Below are 25,907 nucleotides of genomic sequence, written 5' to 3' on the forward strand. Positions count from 1 at the left end.
ATCAAGGAAGGAGGGAACAGGAGTAAGAAAAAAGGATGTATATTGCACCAAAATTCCCTCCTATTAAAAAAAGAAAGGCAACATCTCAATGCACATGTCGATGGGAGAAAAAAAATAAAACTGCACAGTGGCTTTTACCATTTATCATTTCCTGTTTCTTTGATGTTAACTTTTAACTGTGCACTTTTAATCTTCTCTTTACATGGGTTTTGGGTGTAGCTGTAACAGATGCCCAGTAGTGCAAATTCCTGTTTGACTAGAAAAAATTTCTTCATTTCTTCAAGAGCAACAGCATGCTGTCTTCCTTTGTTACTAACTTAAGGAACATTTTCCCATATTGTTATCCAAAAGCACCAAGCAGATTCTTAGCTTCTGTACGCCATGACACTATACATTTGTTACATTTTAAACAAGCTTTGAAAACACATACAGTGCAAATGTGGCCTCCACAATTAATCACAGATGTTGTACAAGTAGAATTCTTCTAAGAATCTGTAAACTTACCGAATTCCACTTTCAACTAGCTAACCTGCATTAATTTCAGGTACAATAAAAAGCACTAAAGTTCTAAAAAGGACACATTTTTAACTATTTGGTATAGTATAAATTAAAAATGCACTACCTCAACTAGTATTTATCTCAACAGAAACATCTATTAAATAAGCCCCTTTTCCAAAATACTGTCAAAAAACCGAGCCTCTGTCACAAAGACTTAACTAAATACCAAAGGAGCTTGTAACAGTGTATTAGCAGTACAGTTAAACTCTTCCTTCTCCAGTTGATAAAGGAGGCATAATTAGACAAGAATTGTGGCCTAGCACAAGAAAAACTGTATAGAAGCTGGGGATTGAGACTGTAAACAGTAGCTCTATGGGGTGGAGGAGGGAGCCAAAAAGCCTAATTTCTTAGCAATACATGACACTATCCCCAGCTCTTTCTTCCCTATTCCTTTTATCACTACTCTGCCTCTTTCTCAACTTTTTTCACAGATGCACTCACACAAAGTTTTGGAATAAATATGCCCAAAAAATACAGTGACAGAAACAACCTTAAATTAAGAAAGAAAAAATTTATTGTGGAAGGTACGAAATCAGCCAAACAAAAATTTTATATGTACTGGCTAACTTGTATTTACTAACCATTCTTTAATTCATAATAGTATTTTAGCACATAGCAGCACATAAAAGAAATCCTTGCTTATTTTTACTAAGATAAAAAAATTCAGTGTGTAATCTTTCTATAATAAAGCTTTCACTCCCTTCTGAATATATCAGCTTTGCAGACACCTAGGTACTGCCTATAACCAATCAGTCTACCACTCTCTGCTCCAAAGATAAATGAAAACAAAACCAAAAAATAACCCCAAACCAAAAAAACCACTTGTACACTAAGTCTAAGCTTCATAATTGAAAAGCTTGCACTCCGGACTATTACAGTAGCTATGCTGGTCCTTAAAAAATCAAGTTTGTAACAAGGTTTGGTATGTAAATTCTCTTTCACTTTAGCCAGCGACTGTATCACGGATAGAGGAGATCACCAGGAAGCCTTACGCTCTCGTGGTCCATCCCCCTGCATGCCGCCGGTGTCTCCCAAAGGAAAGCTGCCAGGGAAGAAGGGGAATCTGCTCACCGGCCAGAGAGAGAAGGCACAAAGAATAGTTTTGCCAATACATGAGCGTTGGTCCCAAAGTATTTGGCTGATAGACAGCTTCAATTAGGACTACAACATGCAGGAGGCCAGCCTGGCACCAGCCCAGCATCTCACTCATTCTAGGCTGAGTCTAACCTTCTTCAACAATCTGGTTTTGCCATTCCCATTCTCTGCCATGCATGAGGAACAGAAAGCTCATCTCTCTCATAGAGCTGTGTCCTCACCTGCCTTTCCATACCCATGGAGAAAACAGGGCTTATCTAAAGAAGATATGTCTAACCAGGCTTTTTCAAGCCTCAATATAAGTACAAGATGGTTTTGCTCCCCAAGCTTGAAATCAGTTAGAGCTAAAGTTTCTTTTCATTGGACTGTCTAAACAGAGAAGAAACCATCTATAATATCTACTTCAACAAGTAAGAAATATTTAAAAAATCAAGTATTTCACATCTATTTAAGTAGCTATTAAAAATATTAAAAGATAAACTATTCCATTATAGAGTCCTAAAGCAAAATAGTGCAGACACACTATCAAAATTTAGGGCATTTTAAGAATTAGTTATAAAATTTAAAAAAAAATGCATAAATCTATTACACTTTCCAATCCCAAGAATTATTACACTCCTATCTAAATTCCACAGAAAATACAAACTCCTGCTGTCAATGGTTTAATTATAATTGGTTACTTAAAAAAGAACGAGCTAAGTGTTTGAGGGACATGACTCAGTGAAAGATATAATTAAATGTGCCTCTACCCTGTTGAAAAATTCACCAACTGATGTCAGTCAGGACACTTAGAACTTAAAAATAAAAAAAGAAAGACAAAAAAAAAACACAACCCCCCCCCCCCCCAACAAACAAAACCTCACTTAGTAAAGAATAAAGAAATGCAATGGGGAAAAAAAACACAAACCACCATAACCATCTATAAAGGCAATATCATACTATGGTTTAAAAGGCTTTCCCTGCTACTGGACTCCTTAACATGTTAAAAAACACATCACACATTTCATCTGAGTAATACTGAACAACTTAAAACACGCTATCTTTCTACTGAGTCAAAACCCCTCAGTCTTCTAGTTGCTGGCGTATCTATTTAACTCTTTACAACATACATTACAAGAATGTTTCAGTGAATGCTTCCCTGTTGGTCATGAAACTTGTTAAGTACCTCTTCCTTCTAACAGATGTTCGTACCATAGCTGTGGGTATTCTGTAAGCAACCTGATCTACCTGGACCATGCCTCAAACACCTCACTGCTACCTGGACCCATACATCACTAGCCTTGCAAGACTGTGTGGTCTGTTTCTCAGATCACTATTTGGCAATTTTTCCAAGTTCTAGGAAGTGAGTAAAGAGCCAGACTGGGGAGATGGGTTTTGCAGGGCAAAGACTACTTTTGCAAGAACTATTTACAGGAGGAAGTGAGTAAAACCAGCCCTGCTCTCACATACAGCAAACCCAAACTTCTGCAGTGTCAGTAAGGCACCATTTCAGGGAAGAGATTGCTTTCTGAAAAAAAAAAAAGAAACAAAAAAAAAGTTTCAAGAACTCCAGAGAAACTTCAAGTCACTGTTATGCACAAGTAACAGCAGTCAAAACACAGAAAAAACCCAAACACTCATATACACCTGGAAAGCTTTTGTACTTCAATATACATTTCAACACAGCATCTCTGGACCACCACTCAAAATTTAATGTTGCAACTTTTAAAGACTAGCATATGCAGAGTCTTGTATCCCAATGAGATCCTCCCCCTAAAAAGTCTACTTTCAATTGTACATTTTTGTTTATCATTTGTATGTGGTCTGCTGAAATCAAGTTAATTTTCCCCAGAGCAGCCCTCATAGCGCTGTGCTCTGTACTGGTAGCTACAAAGGTGTTGGTAACACCCCAGTGTCCTGGCCCCTGCTGAGCAGCGCTTGCACAGCTCCAACATTCCCCCCTCACCGGCTGGCTCGGGGTGGGCGAGATCTTGGGATGTGACATAGCCAGGACAGCTGACCCAAACTGCGTACCATGTGACATCTGCTCAGCTACAAAGGCTAAGAGAAAGGAGGAGAAAGGGGGGACATTAATTAAGCTGTTTGTCTTCCGGAGCAACCGCTATGCATACTGAGCCCTGCTTCCCAGGAAGTGGCTGGACATTGCCTGCTGATGGCAAGTAGAGAATGACATCTTTTGTTTTCCTTTGGTGTGCGATCTTTGCTTTTGCTTTATTAAACTGCCTTGATCTTGACCCATGAGAGTTTTTTTCACCTTATTTTCTCACCTCTCTGTCCTGCTGAGGAGGGAAGTGATAGAGCAGCTTGGCGGGCACCTGGCATCCAGCTACACAAACCACCCCAGCATTACTCAGAGTACTGACAGTCAGCACAGTTCAAACCATGAGATGGATGAATGTACCAAACAGGCTAGTTGAACACATACATTAGTCTGTTGCCCAACTGACTTAGATACAAGCCTGAAAAATCTCCATGTAGCTAAACACATGCCAGAGCACACGCAACCAGAATCATAGTAGTTGCTTCCTTTCCCATTATCTGTTAAGCTTCATATGAGACTGAAGTGCAGGCTTATAATAATGGCTATAGCAGAGAAAGAATTCAAAGCACCCTAGACCAACAGATAGGATAGAAAAAAATGCTATCAATTAAACAGTGATAGCAGAGAGAAGAATGAAAAGATGAGGATGGAGAGAAAGCGCTATCCTGGAGTGAGGAAGGAGTAGTATCTCCACTTATATCTAAATTATCATTCTTTTTTTCTACAGCCCCATGTGCTGTTCATCAAAAATTATCAGCCTCTACTGTGTTAGCAAGAGGTATAGTCTACTTCTCAATTTTAAATGCATGCTCTTCTAGCATAAAACTGACTAAGCTTCAGAAGAAACAGAGTCAAATTTTCAGAAAAGCCATTTCTTGCACGTTTTGTATGGTGAACTATTGTGGGATGTAAATCAATCAACTGGATATAATGGGCTCAGATCAGCACAGATGACAGAGGTCTGAGAACATATATATGCCTTCACCTCCCCTCCAACCCTCCAGCATTTCATCTGGCCATTACAGCTTCCTCAGCCTGAACCAGCCCTGACATTCATCACTTCTGCACCCCTTGTCTCAGTCTCTTACAACTTCTACACAGTTTTGTCCATCAACCATGGACAGTGTAAGCCTCTAACTTTATAAAGAAGTTTACTTCCACTCAGTGCTTTGCTCCCCCTCAGCTCTGCACCCATTGTCTCCCTGTCTCTTCATCTCCCATGAAAGCATCTTCAGAAGTGCCTGCTATTGCCCAGCTCTGTAAACACAGCTCCCAGAAGGAAGTCAGACTTCATTTTTTCCAATCTGCTGATTTACTGCTTATTAGTCTTATGAAGTCTAGCTTCAAAGATGCACAACACCAAAAGACTTATTCTTTAAATACTAAACTAAGTCTAAATTTAGAAACTGTCAGACTTTCAAGATTCTTACACAATATATGCCTGCAACATCTTTCATTAAAACATGATTAAGCTATATCAGATAAACTTGCCTGCCTAAAATTCGACATTTTGTTCCATTTTCTAGCAATTTTGCAGAAGCATATATAGGAAGAAAGGCAGGATACAGATTCCAGATTTTTATTATTAATGAGGAAACTAATAATATACTTGTTCCATTAACCATCAGCTTGCCAGAATACTGTCAACTCTCAGCACTTCAATCTCCTCTCACACATCAGCTGTTGGGCTTTTGCTTGAAAATATCTTGCCTGAGAAAATCTCAAGACATGGCAACCTTTCAGTGGCAGCTCGCAATTACCTAAGATAAGGATACCCCAAAACTGAACCCTAAGATAGTAGTGTGGTTTGGAATATTAACTTACTAATTCTTTAGAGTGCTCTAAGTAGTAATTACTGGAGGAAGGACAATAAAAATGTTACAAATGGAAGTAACGCTATATCCATACAGTGGAAGTGCCCTAGGGCACCCACAACACTGCACATTAGTCCAACTGCACCAAAAGCAACTAGATGTCAATAGGAGACTTAAGATGGTCAGTTTCCACCCATCACTTCTTTTATAAAGCCTGATAAAGTTTAAGCTGTAAAAGCATGAAGACATACACTGAACTTGCAGCCCCTTGAAAAGACAAGTAGCATCTATCTATGAAAGTAAGTACTATGGCTAACCTTAAGAAGTATGGACATTTATAAACACGTTTCATTGACACCCCGTTCTCCTCATCATCCACAAGTGAGTAATACTGACAATGAAGGCTGACCACATTTCTTCACCCTGCTTTAAAATAAACATATTTAAAACAACAGGACATTTTAAAGTAAAAGAAACTGCATACCGATTTTTGTATACAAATATGCAAACATCTGCCATTTACTTCTATTTAAAGAAAGGCACGTATCTTAGCGTTTCTCAACAGGACTGTTCTATATAAACTTGCTGACTTCAAGGTATCTGGAAGATAATGCTGTATTTTAATGCTAATATCAAACTTTGTTTCTAATACAGAAAGCATTTGATTTATTAATCAAGATACAGCATAACACACGGACAGTAGAAGTTAAAATGTTTTTCCAGTGCAGTCTAAATACATTGGTGAAAAAGAGGATAGAAAGGTATAGTGGGAAAGAGACTAGTTAATCCTTTGCTTACACAGCTTTCACTTAAAGTCCTACTGCAGGTGCATTAAAAACGTTAGAAGTAGCCAGATGGACTCAGATGTAGATAAAACAAAAAACTCAATACATTTGGTAAACATGCCTTTGCTGAGTAAGTGTTTTCTTTAGAAGTCAGAGAGAGATGACTTGATGCTCATTGCAGACCCCATTTTATTTAATGCTTTTTACACCTATGATCTATACCACTGGACAGAGCTATAAAGAGGCCTCCCAAAGTAACAGAGCTTCAACTCTAACCAGCACACTCCTGAACTGTAAATGAACCTAATGTATTCAAACCAGAGCTGGCACCGGTGCAGCTCAGTTGATATTTATGGCTCTGTGGAGCTTTTGGTACAGACACAGTTACCAGACCTGCGTACAATACATCATTACAGCTAGATGTGAGCAATCTCACATTTTGCTGTTTAAGATCAAACCAGGCTCATCTGCACCAGGACTCCAAGACATTTACCTGAAGCAGCAGGCAATTACAAGAACTTGCCCAGCTCACCCAGGCCCTAAGTGTTGTATGTCCGAGTTAACCACAGCAAGTTTATGTATCCACAGTCAGAATTTAATTGGAGAAGTGTGTGCTTTCAACTAGACATCTCAGTATTTACCTTCAGTGCAGAACTACCATCAAGTAATATTTTCTTAGCTATCACACCTCTGCTAGCCCTCCTATGAATCAGATACCAAGTCTGTGCTTTTTACAGCAAGGATCACTTTAAAACCAACACATAATTATGCATGATGTTACTTCTCTTGCGCAGTGACCTGAATGCAGGCATACAGAGGAAGGGAAACGGAAAAGGTTTTGTGGAAGAAAGGATCTCTCAGTTTACGTAAGAACACAAAGTATTTTATGACCTCTTCTGCACCTTTCCTTCACTAGATAGTGACAATTAACAGGAGAGCTTCAAAGGTTGCATTGCAAACTGACAAAACACATACATTTGAGAGATGTTTCTTCTTTTCAGACAAAGAAATGGAACCCAAGAGATAGTTCTCCCACGCTGGACACAGAAAGAGAATTAGCTAGAACACTGACAACTTAAAAGGTAGAGAAACATATGCTCTGTACAGCTAAGTCTCCAAGACTGCTCATTAATTGCTGTTTTATACCTTTACTAGACAATATAAAATGAAAATCCAGGTTTCATCCCATGCTACTGTGCACAATACCTTACCCTAAGTATCCTTTAATGTAAGAAATTATATGTATTCAGTTTTTCCTACTGTAGTGAAGGAGCACAGAGAAGATATTTTCATACCCAAACACCTTGTCATATAATAAAGTATAAGAAATAAGAAAAATCATAGGAGGGAACAACCATCACTAGTTACACGCTTTGCATGGAATCAGACTTGGTTTTCATGTTCATGGTTTCTAAAGTAATCCTTTCCTAAGAGCAAGCATACAAGCAGTTAGCCTTAGAAGAAAATTAGGATGCTAAGCCAGCAAGCAGTCTTTGGGGCAAGATGCATTTTAGGTACAACACAAATGCCAACCAAGACAGTGATCTACCTACACACACTGAAGACTGGGGGCTCCTGGGCAAAACTGTTCTACAGTTAAGGAAGGAGATTACTACACTAGCTGCTCAGAAGCAGGGTGACAAAAGATCAGGATCATGACAGTTAAAGAGAAGCAGAAATGGGAAAAGTTAATTTTAAAACAAAAAAATTGCACACATTAATTAGCACATTAATTAGTATTATAATCAACATCATTATACCATAAACTACGTATCAATGGTGACTCAGTAACTCCATTTAGAAGGGGATCTAACACTATCAAAACGAATATTCTGTAGGAATCTGTGGTTAACCTAGAGAAAGCCAGCAGTATTTCAAGTATACACTAGATTGCTACTGAAAGCAAGACAAATGTACAGTGTATGTAAAGCTGTTGCATTAATGAATTTTATTTAATTTCTTTGTGAAAATGCCATTCACACATAGCTGATTTGTATGCATCACGTTTGTGAATGCTTGTCTAGTTTTCAGCTGTCGCATTTAAAGGCTTCTGGACATCTGCTAAATGGATATAGCAAATAAAGCCCAGTTTTCAGATACTTAATAAAACAAATGCTTCATAGGCTCAAATTTAAGAAACTAACAAAAGCATTCTGTTTCTTAAAGGTCATTGCATAACTTGTTCAGTTATTCACAAAAGTAATTATGGTCTTAATAATATTTTCTTTTTCCATACTGCCCTTTTAAACTGAAAGTTTCACAGTACTTCCAGCTCTGTTAAATGCTAATGCAGATAACGGATTTGGAAAAAGGAGTTAAAGCTAGCTGGGTGAACATTGCAGCAAGGTATTAGTAGACCATTATATATGAAATATGCTCATTGTTGACTGTAGGATTCATTTTCTTAACATTATGTATAGCTTTCAAATTATGCCTTCACAAATCAGATGGTTTTATGTTGAACAACTTCCACATACTTGCTTGAACTACTCCTAATGTTGACATGTATTTAACGAGGTCTCCAGCTTGTGCATAATTGATATGGAAGTGCTCTGCACATCATCTAAAGTACCTCTACATTACAGAAGTCCTCTGCTCGGCTTATGCCACTCACAGGAGGAGTGGCATAGCACAAAATTTCAAGTCTACAGCTCGATCTCAGCAGCTATTTTCTACAGGCAACTATTAAACAAAACCACAGATATGCTGAAGTGGTTCTGTTCCACAGGTCTGAAGTGCAGTGCAGGTACACTTCTTAACATAACAGTACATTTTAACATATCTTTTGGGCACCAGAAAGTCGAACTTCACTAGTTACAGACGCACAAAGCAAAGGAGGATACCAGATCTCAGTGTTCTTTCAGAAAAGTACTGAGGCAGGGGAAACCTGCATAAACACAAGGGCACATTTAAATTTCTAAGTTATGACATGCCTACTGCTTTCAAGTTCAGAAAAGGGTAAGTGACTTCAGTTTGCCTGAAGACAAGAAATTTAAGGCACATTTGACTTCTATAAAATTCAGGAGTGCTGTTTTCTTTTATAATACTGATTCTTTACAGAAATTGCAAAGCTGATTTCTTGATTTCCAAGAAGCTATTGAAAATTTACAGTAAATAGATGGCTTTCTCCACTAAAGATGATAATCTCAGAAAAGATGACAGGTTTGGTATAGAAAAATAAATATGGCTTCAAAGCAACTTTTGAGTATGCAGTATCAAAATGAATCTTCAGAGAATATAATATGGGCTGTTTGTATCAATGAATTACCTCAGCGGTTCAGCAATCATCATTACCAGATTGATAAATCTCTTGGGAAGACTTAGAGCCCTCTCTGTTAAACTCTATTCTCAGTACATTTTACAGGAAACAGCTATGCAGAGTCCTAAATTAACAATGCATGAAATCCATTAATACTAATGTCATCTTTCCAGTGATTCAATGTTGCAGTTTACAGGTTCATAGAGTAGCTCTAACCACACGCTGCAGCCAGATCACGTGACTACTTTTTCTAGTCATCTAGAAAACTATATAGTTTTCTTCATAGCTATCTGTCATCTCATCTGAATATTAAGACAGTAACTGTAATTTGAGGAATCCACTAAGAAAGGGAGGACATTAAATAAACCACACCCTTCCCCACTCCTGTAGCCTTTTCTTGGCTAATATTTACCTTATTACAGTTTCCATAAAAAGATCACCTCATTGAATGCAATTGCAATTTGCATTCCAAAAATCACTTGGAGCCCCAGTCAGTATCAAGGAGATGTCGACCACTTAAACAGCACAGGCTTACACAACAGCACCCACACTCCATACTGAATTCCAATTCAAACCTGCACAGTGACCCCTCTCCCAGCTATAAAAAAGTAAAATAAAGACATTCATAAAATTAAAATGAAAATTGGGTTTATTATTAAATACAAAACATTCTGTATATAGGATAGTTGGGAGCACAAGAGACTAAACAGAGGAGGAAGCATGTCTTCCCTTTGACAGGGAAGATCAACAAATTACATTGCTTGGAATAGAATATTTACATTAAATTGGTTTTATAAGCTACTTGTAAAATATCAAAGATTCAATTTCCTCTTCTAAGATCTTAATCTGGTCAATTAAGAAGTCTATACTTATTTCTTTATCAGTTGTAAATACAGATTCCCTTAGTAAAATCTAAAATTCTGCTAAACTCAGTACTTCATATTGTCTACAGAAGAGCATTCCAAGGGCCTGCTATCACTTCTCGAAAGAGGCACTCCCAAAACAAGTCTGATAATCTGATTTTAATCTCCACAACTGTTGTCCTTCCCCTTCTGTTTGGAACAGACAAGTAATCCTATTACCTCACAAACAGGGAACTTTCTTAGACCTATCATCTCCAGATGTAACTATAAAAGAAATGTGACCTCAAAAATTGCAAGGTGCTGTGAGTCTTCACCCAGATTAGTAGTGACTGAAGGCAGGAACTCAAAGAAAACTAAGCATTTTTAAGACTGAACATGCTTAAGTACATATGGTCGCTTCAGTGTTCACAGAGAACCTTTTGCAGATGAGGTACTTTCAGATGCTCTAAGGCAGGCCACCTTCTTGCAATACATACAACTCTCCAGTCTTTCGGTTGCTTCTGCTCTCTAGTCCCATACTTCTCCCCACAGACATAACAGTACACACTATCCATTCCTTATTTCCTTTTCCACCTCAAAAATACTTGCATCTTATACTCTGGCAAGTCCAACTTTGGGGACAACTTCCATTTCCAGCTCTGAACAGGCTGTTTAAATGGGTTTTTCTATGCTTCCTCAAAACATAGGCAGTTCCTTAAATCCTCACAAACTCCAGACCATGCACTTCATACTTAGGCAAGAAACTACGCCTCTCCTATAACTGTTTAAAAATATCAAGACAGCCTGGACTACCTTGGAAAAAGGAATCTTTCTAATTGCCAGTTACGACTGTGGATTATGGAAGAAAAACTACAGTTTTTAAAAAGTGCATTTCCAGATCCTGAATCAAAACAGAAACATGTATTTAAGATTTACTAAGGATACCATGAAGACAAAAGGAACAACAAAGAAGAGCCTGAACAAGCAGAGGAAGATTTTGGTGTTTTTTTCCCCATCTGTAAAACACACAGTGAGGAAGAGGCAGGAGATGAGTATCCAAGCACACAAAGGATGAACTAATCTAGGCGGACACCAGGGCTGCCTCCCGAGCTGCCGATAAATGCTAGTCACCTTCTCAGTCATTCAGAGAAGTGCTTCAGCATACACCCAGGCACAGCCCTCTATTTTTGCTTCTTGCAAAAATGGGTGAACTTTTAAATGCTATTATAGTAGAATTTGAGGGGCAGGAAAGAAGAAAACTTCTTCACAGAAACACAACCAACAACTTTTTTTAAATTACTTTCAGTGAGCTTCCTGCAATTTAAATCTTCCCCAGCCTAGTACTTCCACATTTTATGAACTGTGATGCCCAAGCCAGACATTGTGTCGTCCACTGTATAAAAATAACTCCAGTATGTTATGGAAGGGGATAGAATGCTTCCATAAAATTTCACACCTACTGAAAGTCAGCTTCCAGCTTAGGGACAGACTAGAAGTTATTAAAAGAAAAAACCACACCATACAAATAAGGATAGCAAATGCATGTTTCATTTTACATCTTAATTAACCTGACCTGCTCCTTCTTCTGGCTACTTTAGTTAGTGAATGACCCCCATAGAAGTGCCATGACAGCAGCTGCAGGACCAGGACAGAGCCCAGGTAAACAGCCTGACCTACCAACACCGCCAGCATTTGGGAGCTTCCTTGTTTGCTTTGGAGGGAGGAAAGGGAAAGGAGAGTTACTACTGGAAGCCAGTCAGGGATTTCTCCAAGGAAGATGAACACATGATTTCCCAAGCAGAGATCTTCAGTAGCAGCTGCTGGCAAAGGGAAATGAGTTTTCCTTTTTCATGTTGTTCCTTGTCCTTTCTTGAACAAGGCAATTTCACCAAGGCCGAGGACACATTCTGTGGTGTCACTGAAGCTAGGACGCCCTAGGGATTATATTTGCAGGGTTAGTCATACAGGCAGGAACTTGAGGCTGGCATGTTCTCTAGCACTGCTCCTGTCAGGCTCATCTGGTCCATACCATAGTGCCTCAGCCAAAAGTAATGTTTCCACAAAGCAGCGTGTTATTTCAGGAACCTCACCCCAAATGTTTCACAAGCCATGATAAAACACTAATAATGAAACCAGGATTGAGCTCAAACAGCTAATTTCCAACATTATGTTTTATGCACCAGTGCTTAAAATTGTGTTCAAATACTAGGTAGCCAGGAATAGCAATCAGTCACAGGTTGTGGTCATCAGTGCCAACAATTTAACGGCTGAACCTGAAACTGGGGAACCTTAAGTTGGAGGAAGTGAGCAGCACTCAGTGATTTTTGTATTAGGCAACCAGGACTTAAGCTCTTCTGTTTCCATGTTTCAAGTTACTTCAAACAGCCTGATATAATGTCAGAAGTAATTAACAATTCAAAGGTTGTTTAACAGTAAGGAAAGACCTATGACTGGCAGCAACAAACTGAAGACAGTAACTAGCAGGATACTGGCATTTGTCTAGAAACAGGCAGTGTAAGATCACATGCAAACATGTAGAAAGCCACAAAGCCAATTCCTGTTGTTAAACAGTGCTCCAGCTGAACCATTTCCTAGCGCTGCTCGGCCAGCTGGCATGCAAGGAACCACCAAAGCTCCAACAGCAATTTCACACACTGCTCCCCGTGGAGCGCAGGCCAGGCCAACGTGTCCACTTCACATCACATTTTCCTCAGAAACTCAAAGCATGTATTTATGCAAACCCAATATCAAACATCAGTATCTTCTAACGTGGTTTAAGAAAACACTACTCCTGAATGGGGGTCAGCAGCATCAACTTCAAATGCTGAACCTGCACTCACAACTTTTGAGTATGCTTTATATAAAAATCAGTATTAAACTGCTACGCACATTTCTGAAGAGAATTCTCATATTGTGAAACATGTCTTACAGAATATCCAAAATAAGACAATCGTTATCGTTTCTGATGCTCTTAGAACATTTGTTTTGTTTAACATTGAATTAAATTCAGCTGAGAACTGAATTCTTTAGTCAAACGCACCACACACCTTGCACAAGCAGGAAAAAGAACCACCAAGTAACAAATATACACACACTAAATTATTCACAACATGTTTTGCAGTGATTCTCTTTTCCAAACAGACATTTTTCTGCTTTTTATCAATAAAGCTTTTGTTGAGAAGATTTCACTTAATCCACCTTCCTACTCTTGCACCTCAATTTCTATACATTCTAAAATACTGCCACATCATGCCAGTCTATAAGCTAAAGCCCCTCCACTGTGAAAAATAACAGCATATAGTAGTCATTCATGAAGAGCTAAGATATTGTTTGTTAATGACACAGAGACAATAAAAAGAGATCGCCACAGAGCACAGGAAAGAAAATGCATGGGGCTGCATGTTTCTATTTACCTTCTACACGGTCACATTACCTAAAACAGGTTAAGTGACCTCACCTCTGGCATTTTTAGTACTCCTCAGTTTTATCTCCCCTTTACAACAGTCACTAAAGCAGCTGGTCACAGATGAAAATTATCCATAGACTGTTGGTTTAGGCCCTGCCTAGCAATTATGTAAAACACACATTATGGACACCACCAGCTCTAGCTTGGTAACATGGGAGGCTGAAGTAAAACAAAATTAAGATTCAGAAAACAGAAGAAGAAGTCAAAATACATAGCAGAGTCTACAAATCAGACTTACAGTAGCCCGAAAGTAAGGAAAGAAAGAAATGGAAGTGAATGCATGCTATCACCTCCATGAAAAGATGTGAAAATTTGCGTTTGCATATCTACCATTCATTCAGCCATTTCTCCCTCCTCTAAGGATGCAGGGAAGCCTGCTGGTTTGTGGCAGGGGAGATGAAACCTGATACTTCATCATCTGTGAATATGATACTATCCAGATTTCCTGGTTTCTGGAATACATTTTTCAAAAAGGTATGTATTCTGAACACAAACCAATCTCTAGAGAGAGCCACCAACATAAGCATTTAAAACACCCTGAAAACTAAGAGTTAGGAAGTTTGAGATTTACCCAAACTTTATCTGAGGCTTACAAGTTGAGTTTGGTGATAGTCAATCAGCTCTGGTTATCAAATCAGCAACAAACAAGACAGCAGCATATACAACCTCCCAGCTCTCATGGTCAAGTCAGCTCCTGTAACCTGACCAGTAAATCAACAGAGGCGTTCTGGAATACCAGTGCACACTCTCTGGAGAGTCCTAATCTGTGGCAAATAGCATTTAACATACATATCCTTGCCAAGTTATAAATCACTTCTGATTTAGTTTATTACAATAACACTCTGCTACTATATGGTATTCTGTTCCATAAGGTTTCCAGAGTTTTGTATTTTGTGATAAGGGTATATATGACACAGATCAACATAGGAGGTTGCATAGTGAAATGATACACTGCAGAGTTTCTCTACTCTGAAACATTATTTTTTTTTAAGAAGTGATTAGACAGCAGCAGAGATTCTTTCAGATAAATATCTTCCTCTTTAAAGAGGTTTTAGACTCACAAGCCACTAGGACGTAAATGAAGAGACAGACAGGCTGCAGCACACAATATGAAACAGCCACTAAACTGGCATTTCTAATGTTGAAGATTCTCACCCTACCTTGTCTCTCAATGTTTTTAATGGACTCCTGAACTGTGACTTTAATTAATCACAAAAGAAAATTTAATAGATAGCATTTTTCTAGAACAAGCATTATCAGAAGGAATAGTGCTACATCTACCAAAAAAATTACCACTTTGCAAACACTATGCTCTGCTACATCTCATAGGAGAGTATCTCTAGAGCTTCTTCAGTGTCACATTAAGCTCCACTACAGATGGTTACACGATGAATCCTATTATCACAATATATGAAGTAACACTTCAACAACTGTCTCATGCAGGTCAGTTTTGCCACAGAACAGAAAAACCAGAATGGCTCCATCAAAAGAAAACATGTAATCCTGCAGTTTGGCAAAGAAGCTGTTATGACAGCAGATTAAAAGACTATTCTTAGCAAAACTCTCTTTTTCAGAAATAATAGGATAAGGCAAGGATCTTCCAATTCCTTAATCCTTTTGCAAATAAAAGATTAAACAAAAGGACAGTAGATGGGGAGAAAATCAAGGTAAACATTTTTTAAAAGCCTTAAAATATTCAGGTTTATGGCAGGGCATTATTTGTCACTTCTTTTATTTTAAATAATACTCTTAAAATCTGAAATCAGGGAAAATTCAGTGAAGCAAGACTTCAAAAAGCTGTCCTATTTTAAGTACCAAATTCAATTGTGTCAGAAGTGCAATCTGAACACATGCTGCTAGACCCAGAAAATAGGTTAAAAATCCCACTTAAACCATCATCCTGCCAAACAACTGGGACTACTGTATTCAAGGGAATGCTATTCCATATTGCTTTATATACCTCCCTCCTGTGCAAGATCATACGTCATGGCCCTTACTCAGGTACATGAAAAAGGCTAACTGTAATCTAACTTGAAATTCATGAGAAGAGAATAAGTTATTAATCTTGGCACTATATTGTTTCAGCTAACTATCTAAGGGACTGTTAATTCTAACTGTACCACAAAATTTTGGCTGCATATGCTAGTACTCTGCCCAACCAGTAATGTGGAATGAATAGGGAACCCGGCAGCAAAGTACATCAGTAAATATGACTCAAGAGTACTTCATTGAGATCTGCACTAGGTTAGAAGCAAAGTCCCAATCCAGGATTACTCTGGGATAGGAGGAAATGCTTGGGGTTTAACCTCTTTTCGTAGGGAAAGATGAACCATATGAAACTGTTTCAGCAGAAGAAACAGATCAAAAAACTCTCTAATTTTTTTTAAAGGACAAAAGCAAACAAAAGATAGCAAGTGACCTAAAATAATCAGTAAATATCAGTGAAGAGCACAATAGCTACAGAGTATCAGAGGAAGCAAGGAGTTGCAAAACATCTGGGGAAAAAAAGGTTTTCAGAATGTTTTAAAACTACATTTAAGAATCACATCAATAGTTCCACAAAAATTAAATACATCTCAAAATGTTTTAAATCCCAGCTACAAAAACTCAGAATGCAATTATGAATGTGCTACCTTCACTAATTGAATCACTTATCTATTAAGTACAAGCAGATGAACATGTTATGAAAACCTGTCTAAAATATTTGGCAGAAAATATCTCAGCAGTAAGACCTTTAGAATGGAACAAAAAACTCCAAGACATATTACAACCTTAGCACTGACAATTCCTTCAGATACCTCCCATAATGCAGTATAGTACTTTGCACAATAATTTACTGGAAGTGGGGTGGGAAGGACGGCAGCAAATTTCAAAATAAAGGCTATGCTTTCTAGATAGTTTGTAGGAAACTACACCAACCTACAAGATTCATTACCAGCGTCAACAATCTGCTCTGTTGTCCCATTTCTCTTAGACTTTAGTAGTGCCTGACACTGTGTCCCAGCAAAAAAAAGTCCTAAGACAGAAATCTCCAAACGAAGAAGGCTTTGAGAATTCCCATTCTTTAAACAAGAACAAAAAAAAAAAAACCTTCAGAAGCATTGCTGGCTATGCACATGAAGAGATGCGATGAGAAATTTTCTGAAGAAAACAAAGAATTTCAAATAAACTACAAGAGGGGGAGAATAAACTAGCTCTAGTCACATCAAGATTTTCTGGTTTCCCCACAATACCATTTTAATATTAATGAAACCCTTTTATGTCCAACATAATCTTACTAGAAACTGAACTGTCTTTTTTCCCTCCCCATCTCAACATAGAAGCAGCACAAGAATCCTGTAATGCTTCAATTTAATAAACAGCAAAAGAAACCCTAGCTATTATTCCACAAGGAGTTCTGCATCACAGCAACTGCGCAAATGAAAGTCACTTGCTGTTGGAAGGCTTTGCTGCTCATTCAATGAACCACTGCCATGCACAAGAACCTTCCTGCTACTGTATCTCCTGAGTATCCACTTTTGGCACTAAATGAAACAAGTGAACCTAGCCCACACCCTTCTAATAAAGCTTTTTAGGACATCATGTTACTGTCCTTCCTACTCCAAAGGTGACTAGGATGTTTCTCACCATCCAAAACATTCACACAACGAACAGTCAAGAATTTCTCCAGATTCACAGTGATCCACATGTCAGCCACGGCATTCACTTTTACTGCTTCCATAACTAAAAATTAGGATTACATGCTTGAAAGTATGTTTGTACTTTTATACCCAAGATCCTGCAAGTAAGCATCGTCAGTGTTAACTTTGCTCCAACATAGTGTTAGGCATTAAAGCTATTAAAGAATCCATCTAGGGCTTGCAAGGGTGTGCCATGCCCAACACCACATTTCCCCACAGCTCAACTGTCACACATGAGTACCTGTAATCACATACTTAACTACCTGCATGTTCAAAGCCCAGGCCAGCGGCTTGGCTAAGACAAAACAGTCACTCCGGGTTGTAACTTTGTATTCTGCTCACCACCCTTTCCCTAAGATTTCTGGTTAACTTTACTAAATGGAGAAGTATGTAAGAATTAACAGAAGCAAATGAGCTGCAGGATGCCGTCTTCTCAAGGCAGCACAAGCATTAAGGACATGAGCACAGAAAGATGTATGGATGTGCCATGGCTTGCTCTTTCTCCCATCTGCCAGCCCTACCACCTCTCTAACAGTCATGAACCGCTACTGTGACCAACTGGAAATCAGAGCTGGTTTCCTCCATGAAGCTACTTCCTGGAGTAACCATGCTCCAGCTAAGTGTAGGGAACAGTCATCCATCCAGCGGGAAGATCAAAGCCTTGCCGCAGCCAACGTGCTCCTCCACTACAGAAAGCAAGACCTGGACAAACTTCAGCTGGCTACTAGGCTGCTTTTCACTGCAGGCTGTTCCTTTGGAGATGGGGTTTTATGTTTATCACAGGCATGATAGGTACCATCATCTTTTTTTTGTCCTTTATGCTAGCCTGCAAGCACTTCTGGCCTACTCAGCTGGAAAGTTCCATGCAGGGCAGAGAAATGCCAGTATTGCCACCAGTAGACTTCAAGATGCTTATCACATTTCATTACTCTTCCCTCCACAATTTCCACCACAGTTCTGAGCAGCCTTGTTTATCTATACCACTGTGCCTTTGTTTTGCTAACTTCCTCAAGCTACTTTAAAAACAATTAAAAAAATAATATATCTGTAAATAGTAGAATCATACTATGGCTTGAAAACAACCTCTGGAGATCATCCACCTGCTCAGAACAAGTAGAACTTCAAACCTGTATTCCTATCAAGCTGCTCTGGACCTTGTCCAGTCCTAAGTCTCCATCGACAGAGATTCTGTGGCCTCTCCAGACTTGGTGAAGCCCTCACCCACTGCCATGCATCAACACACTCCTTTCATGTCCTACTGAAAGTTCCATTCTTATATCTTGTGACCATTCACTCATCTTTACACTTCTGAGGGGAAAAGAGTGGTTCCATCATCTCTATAAGCCCTTGCTTAAAGATAGTTAAATACCACAATTACATTCTCCCTTAGCCTTCTCTTCCTCGGGCTGCAAACCCAGTCCCACCTCTACCCTCAGATGTTCCAGCCCCCAACTATCTGAGCAACTCAGTGCTGGACTCCCTCATTTGTCTGTCTCTCACAGGATGCATGTGTGGTTTACTGGTCAGCACTGCAGCTGGAGCTTCACAGCTGCCCCACAGATGGGAACAGTTCCTTCCCTGTACCTCTTGGCCAGGCTTTCTAATGCAGCCCCCTAAGTAATTAGCCTTGAGGGCCGGAGTCACACTACTGGCTCCTGGTCAGCTTCTCATTCATTAGGAGCCCCAGGTCCCCTTCTGGAAGAGTTGCTGCCCAGCCAGCAGCTCCCAGCAACCACCAGCAGCAGAACCATTTTCAGTTTATGCACCTACATGCATCGGGACAGACACACTTACAGAGCTGGGCATTTCCATGACTTTGAGATCACAGTAAGAAACATGATACATAATGTTAATTTTCTTATTTTCACAACAATGAAAACATCAGACCAAAGACATTTCAGGTTTTGTTCAGCAGACTAAACTACAAGGTAGATGTTTGAATGGACACAGACTACAAAGATGCTAACACACATTTTAGCCATAGTTTGTAGTTAAAAGAATAAATATTAGGTTAAGACATTTTCCTGCATGCTTTTAAGATCTATAGTTGAAAAGAAAGCTTGGTATAATGTCAACACAATCAAGTAATGGAAGGTTATCAGAGTTGGGTTTTGGTTGGTTGGTTTTTTTAATATTCAAAATCAATAATTAGTTTATAGGCTTTCCAGAAGCACTGTAGCATTAACATCTGCCCTTTAACTGTACACACGTATTAGCACATATACACTATTTGCTTGCAACACAAATATTAAAGTATATTTTCTGCCAGTCATCATTTTAGCATTAGTCTACAATATCCAACCGAGAATGATTAATAAGCATCCCATTTATTCACATATAACCAGCATTTAACAACATGGACAACAACTATGAAGTATATTTCAGTATCAAGCTTACAGACAATCAATTCATACAGAAAAGGATTAGGTTTTAATCACTTGAAAAAAGTATCTAAAGTTAAGAAGTGTGTTGCTATTAATTTTAAGTTTGGTACACCAAGATTATTATCTCCTCACACATAAATCAAAGAAAAATGGAGGCCTTAGAAAAACCTTACAAAATAAATAATCTTCAAGGTAACAGTACTATATAAACAGCTGGTTAGACAGTTCTCCACGCTGATATGACTCAACATCGTTAATGGATCTCACAATTTGATGCAGTCAGCTCCAGTCTCTTAGAAGACTTCTCACCCAAAGGCTTTGTAGTATCTATAGCAGAAGCAAACTTCTATTCACTGTTGGCTGTATGATAAGCTGGAGGGTTCCTCATGCTACACAGAACGGAAGAGTCTTCCGGCTCACAAAAGGAGGCTTGCTACTCTGTGCTTGGTGTGTTCCTTGAGCTCACACATCAAGGAAATCTTAAACAATATTTTAGAAGTGTGAAGCAATTCTAATTGGTTTTGTTTTCTGACTTAATTCTTCAAATTCAAGTAACTATTCCCTTTAATGCAAGGTTATATCATGCATAGCTACACTTACTGCTATTTACTACCCATAAATTTCAAGTGTTATTTATTGGCAATACATACCACCCATCACCAAGTCATCATGAGTTTCTCAGCATCATCTTCAAATTCTTCTAAGATAGCACACTTCTTAAAAACATCACCATTCACTAAGAAAGCTACAGTTTTGCCACAGGACAAACTTGTACAGATGAACAGTACTAATCAAATTCCACTAAATATTTGATAAATACAAACAACTTGGGAAAATACTCAGTGACCTACATCTGCAGTCCCACATTTTGAGTAAGAGTTGACAGAGAGTAGGGTATGTTCAAGTGTTGTTTTTTTCCTGAAGACTTCATGTATTACTGAGATACAATAAGCTGGGAAAAGCTATAGTAAGGAAAGTTTTGAACACTGAATTAGAAGCTGCCCCTACACCAAGCAGATTAACCCAAAAGATAAATGTTACATATTTTTGAAGTGCCACAAAAGATAAGTGAGATTTGCATTCCAACCTGCAAAAATGAAGTCCTAAAATTGTTAATATTTTCCTATTCACAAACACAGTATTTAAAGAAAGCTGAAAACATAGTTATCAGCACTGCGAGGATGCATCTTCTGCCTCAGTCCAAAAACTTCCAGATTGTTTGATTTAAGGGCCCCTATCGATACTACACATACGCTCTGAAACAATTAATACAGCTACGTGCAGAAGATGTCCATCCACGCAAAGTTACCGACTCATAACTTCTGGATGAACATTTATTACCAAACACATACTCATTCCCAATTCATTTTGCACTCTACAATGCATTCAAGAAACCAAAATACACGTCTATCAGAATGCTTTTCAGTAACTGCAGCAGAAGACCAAGCCCACAAATGGATCTTTAAACAAGCACTTCTCAACAAAAAAGATGTTTGTCCACTTCCATCACTTCAGTCTTCCAGCAACCACTACTCGATCTGTAAAAACCTTTGTGCATATGCATGACTGATAGCAATCCCCACCTAAGCAGCCTCTTGTCTTCCAACTTTGCAAGGGCCGTGCTGTTTGTTCAGACACATAAGGGAATTAATCAGGCTGAAACATAGTCTAATTGAAAGATTTTTTTCAGCTAGATCAGTTAGCTCCTTGATCTATCTTGCCACACAGCAGCTGGCAAGAAAGAACAGCAGGTAACAAACTGCTTAAGCAGGGTAGCCACAGAACTTGAAACTATGCTGTGATGTTATAGAAATATAAACACCTACAATTGCTCTGAAAACTCAAGGACTGTATCAACCAGGCATCTTCTGCTGACACTACAGTCACTGTCAAAAAGAATATATGCAAATAAAAGTGACTATTGCTGCATTTTCATACAAATATACTTTGTAATGGAGCAATGAATGCCTCCAAGTTTAGCTCATCTTTTCATGAGGATAGCCCCAAAGGGCCTTTATTCAATTTAAAGGTGAATTTCCATCTCCATTTAAATAAGGGGATTCCTAAAAGATTTGAAAACTACACATTCAGATGCTTAAATCAAAGCAAGAATTGTTTTTCAGCATCCATGTCCAAACTGTGGTGAATTTCACAGCAGGTAAACAGCATAAGTAGTCTCAACTGGACTTTTTAAGACCTTTCAAAAGCCAAGAGATCCTTCTGTAACAAACAGATGCCTACTTCTGCAGGTTTTGAATTAAGGACTAAGGGGTGTTTTAAAGGAAACACAGCAATAAAATACATTTAGCCTTTATTAAAAAAAACCCACAGATTAGACTAATTTTCAGCAATGAACATACTACACATACATACAGTACTTTTTTCCCCAAGGGAGGTGGGTGAGAAATTAAGTTTAAGAAATAGCACACCATAATTTTCAGCAGAACTATCAAGGAGGACAGTTATATTAGTCCAGAATACTGGACCAAACCTCAGAGATGATGAATTGGGCATGTACTTTCCAAGCACCTTTTAAATAATAAGCATTCAAACAATGAAGGCCTTAGAGGAAGGATGAAAAAGAAACCAAACCCACATATACAGTGAACAAATAACCAGGTAGCATTATAATCTCAATTACTACCCCATTAGCTCATGGCCTAAAAAATAAAAAACCAAACAAACCATGAAATAAACACATCATTTCAGGTAGGTAGCAGGCAGAAAATAAATTCAGTTGTTAAAGTCTCCAAACACTTGTTTATCGCCTAATATTTGCATAACAATCACCAATATAACAAGTTTACCTAAAACCTTTGCAAAGGAGGTTATACCTGTTCACCCATAAAGCCAGTAAAGGCCTTGGTGCCTAAAGAGCGAGGTTAAAAGTTAGGACACAAAAGGCACATAAAAAAGGCAACTCTACACCTGTCTAGAATAAGCAGTCCAAAACCACAGGACTCAGAACCATATTAGAACATCTTACTACTGTTTCTGACTAAAAGTCTCCATGAAGTATATGGCAGCCCACAAGATTAATTTGAATGCTTATACAAGCTAACGGTCCAAAAAGCTTGGGAACTTCTGCACTGGAAGACACCATCAAAATTCCTTTTTCAAAGTGATGACAAAACAACATCGCACACCCTCTGCAACTCTGGATTAGTCTCATTCAGCAAATGTTTCTCTCTTTCTCCCTTCTCCCATAAAAACTTTGCACAGCTGGCCCTGAAAACTATCGAGATCTGACAGGCAGCCTGCAATGTCTAGTCCCTGCACCAGCATCACGTCTTCCGCAGAGCTCCATACCTGCATCCTGCTATCCAACTAGTCTATGTTACACATCTTTGAACCAAGTGGGGAAAAAAAGACAAGATGGCTGCCCCCACAGAATGAGATCAAAGCAGGGGACTATTTGAAATCCAACATATTTTTTATAACTACTATTAGAAGAATTGAGTTTCCCTTCGTTATATACAAGGAATGCTCAGTTCAGTCAGTGAACTCACTTTGACAGTATCCTTAACTAGGTTTGGCCCAGTTTCTCTTCACGCGGCAGTTTAAGCCATTATACCTGCAAATACATAAAGATGCATGTCATATACACTCTGCCCTAGAGGTGCACTTGCTGCCATCTCCAGAAGCGAGACCAGGTCTTGTGTGGCCGGCGAGACCATCATTGGTTAAGCCCCCACACCTGTAAGTAAAACCCAGCTGCAAGTCAAACCCAGCTGCGAGGAGTAAGCTTGCTCAATTCCACATGCACATGCCCTAGGGCAAGTAATACTTTCCTTCCCCGAACAAGCAAAACATCCTTTGTGTTTACACTGTTAGACAGGCCAAAGCGTGTAGGATTTTTCGATTGTCTGAAAGACTTCAACAAGCCAGTTCCATACAACATCGAAATTCGAAAACCATTATTGTAGCTCATAAACGATCGAGTGGGATTTGTGTTTGCACGTTATTAGTGGTGCACAGGTTAAACTTGACGGAACCGCTCCAGGTAGAAAGGCATAAAGAACCAGGCTTTGGGAGTAAAACTGGATGCTGCTAGCGACACGGAGACCCTAAAGATCAAAAGAAATTCTGCAGAGACAGCTCACTCCTCTTGCAAGAAAAGTAAGAATTAAATGGCAAAATAATCAAAGCCACTACCGGGCTCCCCCAAGCCCCTCTGTCTGGAGCAGTTACATTACCCCAGAGGAGCGCTTTCTGCTTTAAGAGGCATTTCAGAAGCAAGGTCACGGGAGCTGCCCACCGAGGCGGCAGGCTCGCCCGCAGGCTGCTCCCACCGCCCCGAGCGCTGACCCGGCCTTCCCCGAGGCCCGGCGGGCGCCCGGGCTGGCCTGCCCGGGTGCCCCCGCTGCCAGGAGGAGGAGGAGCCCCGCGCCGAGCCTCCTGCCCCTCCTGCCACACCAACAAAGAGGCCCCCGCCATTATCCGGCGAGGCCCCTCCGCCCCCCCCCAGGCCCCCAGCAGCCACGGAAGGTCACCGGAGCAGAGCGCCCCGCACCGCCCGCCTCCGGGCGAGGGCACGGGCCGCCCCCAGCCCCCTGCCCGCCCGCCGCTGCCCCGCCGAAACGTAAACAAAACGCCCGGGCCCAGGCCCGGCCCCCGCGGTGCGGCCGCTCGCCCGCGCACCGGCCCGGCCCCACCGCCCACCGCCGCCCCGGCGGGGCCGCAGCCGCCCGCTCCGCGCTCACCACCTCCCGCCGCCGCCTCCTGCCTCGGCCGCTGAGTAATGAGCCGGGGCCGGACCGCGCACACGCACCGCGCTCCGCCCGCCCGCCGCGGCTGCGGCTGCCCTCCCCCTCCGCTCGCCCCGCCCCCGCCCCGCGCGCGCCGCCGCCCCCTGCCCTCAGCTCCGCGCCGGCGCTGCCCCTCCGCCGCCTCGCCCCGGCTCGGGCGCTGCGGAGCTGCGGGGCGCGACCCTGCCGGCACGGCTTCGCTCTGCCGGCCCCGGATCCTGTCGCCTGGAGCTGTGCCTTTCCCTAATGACATCCCCTCACCAGGCCTCCCTTCCTGCTGGGGCTTTCGTAAAGCATTGCCGACCCTCAGGCCTTTGCCATCACGCTCTCCAGTGCCCTGGCACCCACCCCTCACGCTCTGGCATCGGTTTTTCTGCGGCTCGCAGCCATCGCCCCCGGCCCTGGCAGCCCCAGGCCCCCCGCTGCGTGCCCGGCGAGGCAGCGCTTTATCTCATTATTGGGTGTCTGGAGCGCTGTAACGTTTTCTTGTTCTGTATCTGCTCTGGCGCTGGGTTTCCTCTAAATCTTGAGTGCTTCTTTGTGGGATTCTGAGGTATTCATTTACCATTGCCTTTGGCTCGTGGCACCTGACATCGGGTACTCTCTCCTCGGGTTTTCAATATTTTGTTTGGCATATATTATCGTCCTTTCTTTTTCTCTTTTCCCCAGGAATGTCCTGCTTAAAGACGAAAGGAGGCCTCTCGGCACCTTGAAGCCATGTCAATATCGTTGAAGCAACCCTTTGTATAATTTTAGTACACAGTACAAAAAATGCCTTATAAGCAGTATTTAAAAATAAATAAAATCTGCTAGTTAGGCACAGGACACTCTAAAAATGGACATTCCTCATTTAATTCATTGTCAAACAATTGAGTGGCCTATGTCACATTTTGGAATATGCCAAAGATTACACTGAGATTGTTGCTGCTAGCAGATTTTAGCCACCTGCATGGCTAAACAAGCATGTATTTTTACATGGTAAAGGTGGTGCTTCAGAATATTCCAGTTCTGGGACAGCCCCAAAACTGAATTAGCCAGTTTTCTGCTTTGAGGCCTTTTCTTGTTGTGGTATGCTCAACCAAAGCCAGACATTGTGTTCCCTTCTATGTTTATGTGTGCCAAAGGCAAAGTTCAGCTGGCAGAAGGTACAATATGAATCTCCACAATACATTGCAGGCAAAATTTAATCTGGGTAGGTCATATTCATCTTCACCAGCAGATTAAACTAGCCCTGC

The 25,907-nt window shown here is 40.4% G+C and overlaps 1 protein-coding gene across 8 annotated transcripts in view; it reads right to left on the minus strand.

Annotated features, from left to right (window-relative positions):
* The window catches only part of MAPK8 (mitogen-activated protein kinase 8), a 162,524-nt gene that overhangs the window by 20,957 nt on the left and 115,660 nt on the right, over window positions 1–25,907 (minus strand). Inside the window, exons 1-2 of one of the 8 annotated variants that reach the window (XM_056352692.1) lie at window positions 24,628–24,657; window positions 23,434–23,498 (exon numbers count right to left, since the gene is read on the minus strand). The exons of 1 other annotated variant lie outside the window; for it this stretch is intronic. The gene's annotated coding sequence lies outside the window, so the exon portion shown is untranslated. Of the gene's footprint in view, window positions 1–5,825; window positions 5,935–23,433; window positions 24,214–24,627; window positions 24,727–25,907 lie in introns of those variants that run through there. 6 more of the 8 variants (XM_056352691.1, XM_056352690.1, XM_056352694.1 and 3 more) reach the window with 6 other exon arrangements.

The sequence above is a fragment of the Falco biarmicus genome, chromosome 9 (genome assembly GCF_023638135.1).
Source record: "Falco biarmicus isolate bFalBia1 chromosome 9, bFalBia1.pri, whole genome shotgun sequence".
Taxonomy (NCBI): domain Eukaryota; kingdom Metazoa; phylum Chordata; class Aves; order Falconiformes; family Falconidae; genus Falco; species Falco biarmicus.